The sequence below is a fragment of the Tinamus guttatus genome, unplaced genomic scaffold (assembly GCF_059628265.1).
Source record: "Tinamus guttatus ecotype Peru unplaced genomic scaffold, ASM5962826v1 Tinamus_guttatus_pri_ptg000423l, whole genome shotgun sequence".
NCBI classification, from domain to species: domain Eukaryota; kingdom Metazoa; phylum Chordata; class Aves; order Tinamiformes; family Tinamidae; genus Tinamus; species Tinamus guttatus.
Window position 1 is genome coordinate 2114972 of NW_028288957.1, and position 11041 is coordinate 2126012.

Below are 11041 nucleotides of genomic sequence, written 5' to 3' on the forward strand. Positions count from 1 at the left end.
AGAGGGAAGCAGAAGCGGCAAATTTTGCATAATCAGCAACTTCCCGATTTGCAGTTCACATTAGGGTGAAAAGTTAAATTCTGTGATCCAGAGCTCTTTAATAATATCTGGGTGAGACAGTTCAGTACAAACCAGTACATATTTAAAGAGCTCAGTTAATATCAGCACAAAACCTATTTTCTACAACACTGCATGCTGTATTCTTTACTGTGAAAGGCTAGGTGGAGAATTCCATATACCACGTGAAATTCAATTTATTCTTTCTGTTCTGCCATTTTAATTGATGAAAGACACAAAGACCATCACTGTCTGACAAAAAAAAAGGAAATAAATTAGAAGGATTTTGTTTGAAAAAAACTCTGTGACCACCATATGCTTCTTTCAGCATATATTGCAAAAAAGCATACACAGCAAAACAGCACATACACGACTGCCAGCAGAGAACAAGGATCTGATGCTGAGGCAAGCAAGAACAAAACACACATCTTTTATCGTTACAGAATGCCCTTCAGTTCTTAAGTAACATGTTCCTGATCTATTAAAAAACACACACAAGATACATCTCTGCAAGTTGTTCTTTTTATTTGCTTGCTTATTTAAGCTTGTTATTTAAACTACTACCAAAATCATACAGCTCTCTGTAGGACAACTGTCTTTGGCAGAAATGCCCACTTTTACTACAAAAAATTCTCTAACTGTGCAAGGCAGATTGCAAACTCTAAGATTCATAATGCTTTATGGCTTTAAGCAAGATGCATGTGGTATCCAGCAGAAAAACCAGACTAGATCCTACCCTCTTATTAAGTTAGTGAAAAGAACCTATGGCCCAACATTTCCTAGCTTGCGTCTACCTGGAACTGAATTAACACATATACAGTGATGAAGAATAAGATTATTTGTAAGTAAAATCATCTTAAGTGTCAGTATACTGCACTCATGCGTACATATCCTCTGACGTGCTAATCAGTAAGAGTTCATTAAATTTTAGGATGGCTCATCAATTAAGACTTTAGTAGTTGAGCTTAAGTTTATTTTTCTGAATTCTATCTCTCAACATTTTTTCCTCACATGACACCATTTAAAAGTACAATTACTTAAATCTATTATTCTTATTTCATTAGTATTTCACTTTCCTCTTCAATAATACATAATACTTCAACAGAAAGATTCTGATGCCCCAAGCTTTGACCTGGGGTGTGTGTGTGCACGCGTGTGCGCGTGTGTGTATATATATATATACACATTTATATATACATTTTTATATATATATATAAAAAACTCTTTCTCCCTCCACATGAGCAACATGAGCAACTGTTTTTTTTTTTACCTCACAGAGTTCAATATGTGGCAAATAACTCCCACGATTACTTCAACACCCTTTATTTGACCCCTTTTTAAGGAACCTGAGGAAAAAGGAATAGAAACCTAGAAGAGAAGATAGAGAAGAATGGAAAGAAAAACGAAAGATGGAGAAATGGAGAAAAGATGGAAGAAAAAAAAAAAAAAGAAGAACTGCAGCGTGAAGCGTGAACCAGATGTCTGAACATCCTGTTTATATTTATTCAGCTATGGTGCAAACATCTCCAGAGCTATGACAGCTGCTTATAGCCCAAACCCAGAGCACTGACCTAACCTTTAACTCAATACCCATTTCAGTGGGGGAAATCAAATGAATTGAACTTCAAGTTTACAGTAAAACAGGAAACAATGGCTCTCTGCTTCTATTTGGATACTTATTAAAACACTTCAAAAGACTGTCATACAGCTGAACCCCACTTGTCCTAAACGCTGCAGACTACTCCTACCACCTCTGCTGCTCCAGCGCGACCTTTACAAGGCACTGTTCTGTCATATATAAAAAAGAAAATGTGTCTTCAGCGAAATAACTCAGTACTGCAGCTAAAGAATATGCCCTGCACTAGCAACACGCTGCAGAAACGCAGCCTTTCACTAATCGGGACAACGGGGCAGTTCCAAGCATTTGGCTTCTGCGTGCTCGCAGGATCGCACTTCGTGCCAGGAAGCAAGTCTGTGCACACGCAGTGTCTTCAAGTGCAAACTACAAAACATTTCTTAAGCTTTATTTAAAAAAAAAAATAAGATGTTGAGAGAAGCTCTCCGTTTGGAGGTGCTACCTACTTTATTTTGTATTCAGGAGCATACCCAAAGCTGAATGTAGCGATTGCCAGGCTGGATCTAACCTTCCCTGGCAATGGGCAGTTTATTGAGCTTCTAAGCTAAAGGTTAGAGCTGCATTTTCAAGTCTAATAGTCACTAATGGCTTCTGTTCCATTAATTTGTCTAATCCCTTTCTGAACCCATTTACACTTTTAGTCCATAGTATTTGGCTGCAGTTAACACAGCTGTACTTAGGCACTGTGTGAAAAGTATACATCATTTTCCAGCCTAGAAAATATATTCTATTTTACTGAACAGAAACCAAGCAAGTAAAATAACAAAATAATAAGTAAAATAACAAAATGATAATAAGCTTTTTAAGGTCTCCCTTACTGTTTTATAACAAAACAACAAAAAAGCAGGGTTAAGTTTTTCCTCTTTTAAATACTGCATTCCTCAAATTCACCAAGGATGGAACTGCTCCAAGAAGAAAGGAAAATGAGAAAAACAGCAAGAATAGTTCAAAACAAAGTAAGCAAGCAACATTGCTCACAAGAGAAAACAATGGTATCAAAATCTATTTAAAAAATGAAATATACCTTTCGCCAACACCACTGTCCTGCAACAATATTGTGCCTACACATATTTTGATTAGACATCAAAGAGCTTTGCAGAGCTATTTCAGTAATTCAGTTCTATGCAGCAGCCCATGTGCTAAACCCATGCTGGCTGTTCCACACATGTGATAACTGACCTGCAAAGCCACACAATTAATGAGTCTAATAGAGATGATGAAACAAATATTCACCACTGGCAGCTAGAAAATCTTTATCATCAGATAACATTTAAATTCATTATTAAGGCAATTCAAAGGACTGCAATTGCACTGAGAAATTAAGCTGCTGAAAAGCTAAGGTTCTCAGGGATAAACCTGTGTTCTTAAGTACACGCACTCACGGGCAAAGAGCTTCAGAACAAATCCCTTGAAGGAAACCAATTCTGACCTTCCATGTGTTTCCCAAGAAGCGGCGGTGCCGATTGTTTGCAGCCTCTTACTCAGTGAACTGCTGCAGTTGACCCCTCAGGCACAGGTCGGATTTGGGGAGCTGGAATAGCCTCCTGAGCACCGGTGGTTCAACAGAACAAGACACATCAAACACTGCTGCGCCTTCCAAGGACCCAGTTGTTACTGCTGAGCACTGGAAGGCCTGAGTGCTCATCCCTATCTGTATCAAGGCAGGGCCTGGTCTCACGAGAGCCTCCACCACCAATTTGTGAGAGGACAGGGATATGCCGCCCATTTGCCCAAACCAGAGGGAAAGGAAGATTCCTTAGCACACCACAAATGTGCTCATGCTTTCTAACAATGTGCACTGCCAGAAAAACAGTCCTAATACAATTTTAATCAATTCATACACACACAATTTTTCAAAATTTCCCAGGTGTTGTAGTTGGCTTGTTAAATCATTTGTTCCAATTCCAGTAGCCTTTTTAAACACAAAGCACTAAAATATTTTACATTTCAGAACTGTTATTCTTATCAGGAACTCGTGATTTTTGGTTTTCTATTTTGTTTTGTTTTCAGTTTATAGGCATTCTTATGTATACACTGAATTGTGAAAGGAAGTGTTAAAAACCCTTACTGACAAATGCAATTTCTGGCTAATGCATGCAGACAGGTAACGCTCCCTTATTTCCTTAGTAGCCCAATTAATGAAAGTAATCCAAGCTCTATTTTGAGCCCTAGAGAGGATGAAAGCAAACTAGCTTCAGAACAACAAACAAGTATGCATATCAACCATTAAAAGATAGTTATAATGTACTACCTAAGACATCAGAAAGAAATACAATAACGACAAACCCCTGAAGAAGAAAACAGTAGTTATAACCCTTTGAAACACCCTATTCAAGGAAGTTTACATACAGTCCGTAATTAAGCTGCTGGAGGGATAACTCCACGTCAACTTAACTGCACAGCTGTCCAGTCAGCAACACATACTACAGAGATCGTCCCTCACGCATCTGCAGTGAGGCATTGACATTCAGAGGTAAAGAATAAAAGTAACACATGTATCACTGTATCAACCATTTGCTTGCCTGGCATTCAAACCCCGGGCTAATTCAATGACGACAGATGCAGCTTTATATTGAGCTGGGATCAAGTGAGCTACTATTTCACTGACCACAATCTGAGCACTAGAAATGGATCTTCCACTCACTAATTACATGGGAAAGGCAGAGAGGCAAAACAGTCACTCCCCTTTCCTTTCTACCTGAGGAAGGTAAAAAAAAAACGTCAAGAACTAAACTATGAAAAGAAAGAAACATCCTCCAACATATACATTTCTACTTACAAAGACCTCTGAGATTGATGTGCATTTCTGGCACACTGTTAATTAAAGTGATACTGCAATGCAACTATTTCAAGATGAGAAAAAAAAAAAAGGCTCAAAGACCAAATAAATCCTGAAAATACTTAATGTTGTCGCTTTAATGTTGTAACTTTCAAAGAAAACTCTTACTGACAAATCATCATGGAAGAATTAGAGAGTCTTTTTTATTCGGTTACTCTTATCTCCAAAGCTCTGAGACTTTTTTTTTTCCATTTCATTCAAGTCAGTAATAATAAACTGCTACAGTTGATAAATTACATCAACAGAGCAGAACAAGAAGTAGCACGATACTATACAGTATTGATATCTTGGTGAGCAATCTCTAGGCAGAAAATTGCTATACTGCTTAACTATCTACATACGACATGGACAAAAACCTAAATATTACAATTTTAAGGCTCCATTGCTTCAGGCAATGAGCGAACCCAAATCACTGAAATCAGTCATGACTTCGCTAGGAAGCACAAGCACAAATATTTCCAGCAGTTAAAATATGTTTCAAGCTTTAATTTAGTCCCCTCTTTAATCCATTTGATCTTTTAAAAGTAGAATATATAGCAGCAGTGGGCAGAAGAACTCGACAGCCTAGCAAGAAAGTTAGATCACACTTAACACCAAATAAAGCTGCTTACAAGTATGAAATTCTGTAGTTAACAAGATTTCAACAGCAAAGTCCTGCAGGGCCTCTGAACACTGACTGTGCAGCAGGCATGTCATTTGAAAGCCAAGTCCTTTTAGCTTTCTTTGCTGACCCTCTCACAGCACTAGGATCACAACTGTTCCAAGTTTATCCGGTTTTATGCCTTTCACATAGTTACTCCTGCCTACATGAAACTGGTAGATACAGCAGTCAATCTGCATACACTAGTGAGATGCTGAAGAAATGAATATTGAAGAGGGAAAAAGGTCCTCATATGAAACATAAAATTAATCACTGGGAACCAATTCCACTGCACTAACAAGGACTTGCAAATGAGAGTGTCTATAATCTCTTGGATCACGAGATAAGCCATGTTCTGTCTGTACTGAGTAATAACTTAGGAAAGCCTTTATGCTCAGTTCCTTAGGTTTTTTTCTCTAACAGGTTTGGAGGGCCTGCCCACTGCCAGAATGTAGCACTAGCTATTAAATGGAGAAAAATAAAGACTAGAGAATGGAAGCAATACTTGGAGAGGTTTGCATCGCCAACTATGTGGCTTAGGCATGAACATTACTTTGATGTAACAACCAACCTCTTGATGCTCTTCAATTTTGCTTCTAAAATAGCAGTGAAGTTGAGACAGAACATGCAACAATTTTTATAGGAATCTGGCATAACTGTAGGATTACAAAGAACTAGAATCAGTAATTTTACACTACAGCAAACAGCACTGCTCCTCAGAGAACAACATAGAAGGAACCGAGACTAGTGTAATAAGGCTGCTAAAAAATACAACTTGCTCCTACATAAGATCACTGTAAAAGCACACACACGTGTATATATTTATACCGTTTATATATAAACATATATACACATAAAATTTTAGTGAAAATAGCTTTTACAGTCTCTGAGATACTGAACATAAACCTGAAGGCACTACCCATCCCGTTATTATGACCACTTTCAGAGTAACTTGCAAAAATTTCATGAAGCTTGGTAGGAAGTTACTTGCTCTATTCATCCCAAAGACACAGATCAAAGTTGTTTACTAAGACAACATTACAGGAATCAAAATAATTCTTGAGCCAGAGCTAAGAGAATGCTCCCCCTCTAAAACATGCCCTTCCTCTGACAGAAGAGAAGGGCAGGGAAATTGAAAGCCTTGTCACCTACTGAAAAAAGTGATGGGTGTTTTTTTCTCAGGGTGTTTTAACTGATGCACTGGACAAGCTTAAGAGGCTTATGTTCAATTCCACATTCTGACACTTACTTTTTGGTCATGTTGGGGTCAGTCACACACATCCCTGTTCCACTTTTACCCATGAAACAGCACGTAGAGCTCCATACCCTCTGACAATTGTCATTTGCCTCATCTATTTTGAGGGTCAGCTGTTTGGAGAAGGAACCATAAGCTGACACAACACCTAATCCTAAACCTAACATTATAATTCCATCTACATTCTTGTTAATAATACTGAACACCCTGCAAAGCTACAGCCTTCCCACTAAATATCAGCATGCAAAACGAGCAGTTCTTACAACAAGTCTCCTTTGCTCCTTGACACACAACTTGCAGACACTTCTGTGGCTTGCTAGTCTGACATAGTAAATTTACACATAAAAGATAGAGAACAACAGATGCACCGTGAGAACAAAGCCTTCTCACCTCTGTGATTCTTCTAAAGAAATTTCATAAGTTAACTGGAACAGATCTCTATCCTGGTCATTGGTTTTCAAGTTCACAAGGTATATCGTTGTCCCAAAGCAGCCTATTCAATTCATTACCTTTTATGAAAATATTTTAATGGATAATGAGGCATAAAGAACATGCCTAGTTGCTCACCAGGTATTTAACTAGCACAGAAGCAAGAGAAGTCTACGCAAAACAAAAATGGCACCAAAGAGTCGTCTTCTGCCCATCCCATCTGTAAATGCAAGCTTCCTTCTCCACACTTGAGGAGGAGGTGGGGCTGGGAAACTCTTCTTTCTGAAGTCCCACCCTTCTTTGCAGATGGACAGATTTCATTAATAGTTAACTGGTGACATACAGCATTAACTTACTCTGGCATTCATAGCCTTCCATCTGCGCTTGGCCAAGAAAGTGACAGGCCAGGGTAATTGTTTACTGGTATTTTCTGTACCATGACACACTATCCCAAATCGCTTTTATTTTAATGTCTTGTTGTTTCACAGGTTGTTTTAAAACAGTGAAAGTACAGTTTTGTTTTGTTTTTCCAAGTAGAGAAACAACAATGACTGACAGAGGCTCTTAACCAACCCAACTATCTCTCTCAAATATTCGAAACATGCCAGCCAGACCAAACCATACTATGTTCTTAGGTTTGACCAGCCTTTGGGGAAACTACATCCAGCTTAACAATATCACTGATGGAATAAAGGTTCTAGCCTCTGCAGATGGGCAAATTGGAAATCTCTGCAAAAGAGAATCTTTCTTTCTCACATCCCATCTGATCTGTTGTTACCCTTGAGCCTCAAAAGTGCTCTCCAACAGCCACTAGAAAGACTCCTCAGATTCCCTGACTGTAGAGGCCTTGGAACAAGAGGGTGCCTATGTGAAACCATTCTTCTGGGCCATATTGTTACATATGTGAGCATATATTTGAAGCCATTTAACACATGGCAGTATCCAGAGGCTCCAGTGATACAGAGCAGCTTTGTCCAAGCGCCTGGCATTTCAACAATAAGCGTCATTTAAGATTTTGCCCAATCCTATTTTATCTATCCAATTACTTACCTCTCTTGAAGGAACAGAGCGCTATTAGAGTTTGCTGATTAAGATTTGAAGGCACTTTGAAGATTTATAGTGCTATACAACTGCTAATTATTATTGTTCATACCTGCATTTGGTTGAGAGCAAAATATCAGTGCCAATTTATTTCAGAACAGTAACCTGCTTCACATATGAAAGTAAAAACATTTGCTTTGTTTTGCTCTTTGAAAAGTGCAATAGATAAATGCTAACAGCAACAAGCTTGTAATCCTTCACTGGAATATTTATTCCACTTTAAAAGAATATGGTGAGATCTGTCAGAGAAGCAAAAGGAAAAACATCAAAACGACAAGGTCAAACATAATACCTTCCTTACCATTGAAACAGGCAAATGCAACGATTGTACCTTGATGGTTTCCCACCTTCAGGAATCAAATCTCCTCCATTTCCTAGGCTCCCTCACTGCCTGCCTTCAGGGCATTCAGAATGACAGTGCTGAACTTGGGCTATGCACAAGTTACCATCATTGCAAGGTGACTGGTTCTGGTGGTTATTTACCTCTCATTCTATCACCGGATGTTTCAGCTTTCAAGGGCCTGTGAAGTTGCTAACAGAATACTAGGTTCCACCACCTCCATTCACAGTTACCCCCTGAAAAACTGACACTCCACACTCTTTTCTGCCTGCTCCATACTGTTCAGCCCATTCTTCCTCTCCCACAGACACGTCGCTACTTCATGCACGCTGTTCCATGTGCTCAAGTGTCCTTGATTCTGTGGTTCTCATAGCTTCCAATTTCTCTCAACCACCACCACAGAGCTAAGCTGCTTTAATGATACCCTGTGATATAGCTGGCTTCCTACTTCTTTTCTATCTGTTGACTTTTTAACCCTAATCCTCCAAGTTAACTAGTATGTTCAAAAGTTAAATAAACAAAAGTTAAACAAAATAAACAAATAAAAAATACATTTCTTGATCACCTTAATATGACGGAAGTGTAAATACAGACCCTTCACGACCTTGCATGGCAGCTTAGCCTGAGACATGCTAAGGAATACTCCCCAACATTTAAAAAAACCTGTCCTTGAAATTGATGTACAGATACTTTCCCCATGGAGCCTATAACTATAAAATGAACAGAGTGTGAAGTATACAACCAATATTAATACCTTTAAGTACACAATGATTTTTCTTTTTTAAAACCACACAAGAGTGAAAAATAAGCTCATTGGAGGAAGCATATATTATATGCTTTTCCAGTCATCAGGCAAAATATTGTGTAAAAAAGGAAAGAGAAAATCTACAACTCAACTTTATAAGATAATTTCTCTCATTATTATTTTTTTCTTACCTTAAAATGCTGCTCAAATGCAAAGACTGTTTACGAATATGCTTGTTAACAGGAAAAAAAAAAAGGCACTCCATATAAAAACAAATGCCAGACACAAAAGCTGAAAAGATAGTTACATTTGATAGCATTAGGAGTGGTAGCAAAATCTGTTGCAACTGCGCTACCAAACAAAAGATGGTAAGACCAGATTTACTCTTTCCTCATCACTATTTCTTGCACAAGAACCTAACTATTTAAATTGTACTCTTTGTAGTATCTTCATCCTGCTGGATTCTAACGCTCGCAGAAACCCCTTCATATTATTCAAACCGAGATTTGCCCTGGCAACTGAATCGGAGAGCGGATACACAGTTTTAACATGGAATGTGGGGTCATTATTTTCAGTATTAACTATGTCCCCTTTAGCAGCCTGAGCACAAATGGTGATGTGGGAGCCGAAACACCCAGGAACGCATGCAGTCGGTGACTGCTTTCTCACGTGACGTTGAGCCCTCGGGTCAAAATCTGACCCAGTTCTGACCCAGTTACACCGTGCGGTATCGCAGAATGTGTTCTCTTCCCATTGGGGCATCACAAACCGACTGATCCTCACGACTTGGGCCGCTCCAACATTCCCTCCTCCAAACCTCACGCCTCAGGAAGATGCCCAGGCAGCGATTACCTGTGACAACCAACTGTGCAGTTTCCATGTCCCACACTCGCTCCAGATGCCACCTACAAAACCAAACCAGTTCCCAACAGTTTCCTGGGTAAACAGGAGGGGTATAGAGCAGCTCTTGGCGGTTCCCTATGAAGTCACCGTCTTTGTTGTTCTCAACACGCAATTTAAAGGGAATGACACAATCTAGAGTAGCAACGAGATTACCCTGTGGTTTGCGGAGGTGTCGATTGCTATGAGATAAAAAAGCCAGCGAAACCTATGCTATTTCTCATCGCCAGCCAATACGTTTCTACCTCGTTTCTGTTCCTCCAAAAGAAAATTACTAAAGCAAAAAGCCTGTCTGGCAGTTCAGTAGTTGGGGGCGAGCGCGGGTGCAGAGGGAGGCGCTCAGCTCCGTTGTGGGCACAAGCCGACGCCAGCCCTCCCCCGGCGGCAGACCCAGGCCCCGGCGCGTGTCCCGCGGTGACCCGCGCTCCGGGCCGCGCGGGAAGGCCCAGGGGAGCAGCCGACGGCGCCCGCGGGGCTTTGCGCGGCCTCTCCCCGCGGCTGCCGCCCGCCCGCGCCTCACGGCCGCCGCCTTGCGCCCCCCTCCCCTCCCCCAGCGCCGCGGAGGGGCCGCGCGGCCAACGGCCGCCCGCGCGCGGGACCCCCAGAGGCGGCTGCCTCCCTTCCCCTCCCCTTCCCTTCGCTTCCCTTCCCCTCGGCAGCCGAGCGGAGCGGCGGGGCTGCGGCAGGGGCGGCCAGACTTACCGGCCGCTCTAGAGCCGCCGCGGGCGCTCGCAGGGCGGCGATGGAGCCGAGGAGCCCGAGGCTTCGCCCTCCCCCGCGCGAGGCTGTGGCCGGCGCCTGTAAGAGAGCCCGGGCAGGTAGTGAAGGGGGAGCAGCAGCAGCAGCATCTCCTCCCGCCGCCGCTCCAGCCCCGGCGCCCCTCGTCCCGCACGGCGTGAAGAGGGCGGGCACGGCGGCCTTCCCCGCCCCGCCGCTCCCTCCTGCCCGCCCCGCGCGCACGCCCGGCCCGTCGCCAGCAGCCGCCCCTCGGGCCTCTCCGGCCGCCGCACGCAGCCGCCGGCCCCGCTCGCCCGCTGCCCCCTCAGCGCCGCCGGCAGCGCGCGGAGGCGGCCGCTCCCTCGCGCCCCCGGGGCGGCGG

At 42.1% G+C, this 11041-nt stretch overlaps 1 protein-coding gene across 1 annotated transcript in view; it reads right to left on the minus strand.

Moving 5' to 3' along the window:
- PTPN13 (protein tyrosine phosphatase non-receptor type 13) overlaps window positions 1-10728 on the minus strand; it is a 92120-nt gene extending 81392 nt beyond the window's left edge. Inside the window, exon 1 of the mRNA XM_088531632.1 lies at window positions 10645-10728. The gene's annotated coding sequence lies outside the window, so the exon portion shown is untranslated. The remainder of the gene's footprint in view (window positions 1-10644) is intronic.
- Window positions 10729-11041: the final 313 nt, after the last annotated feature.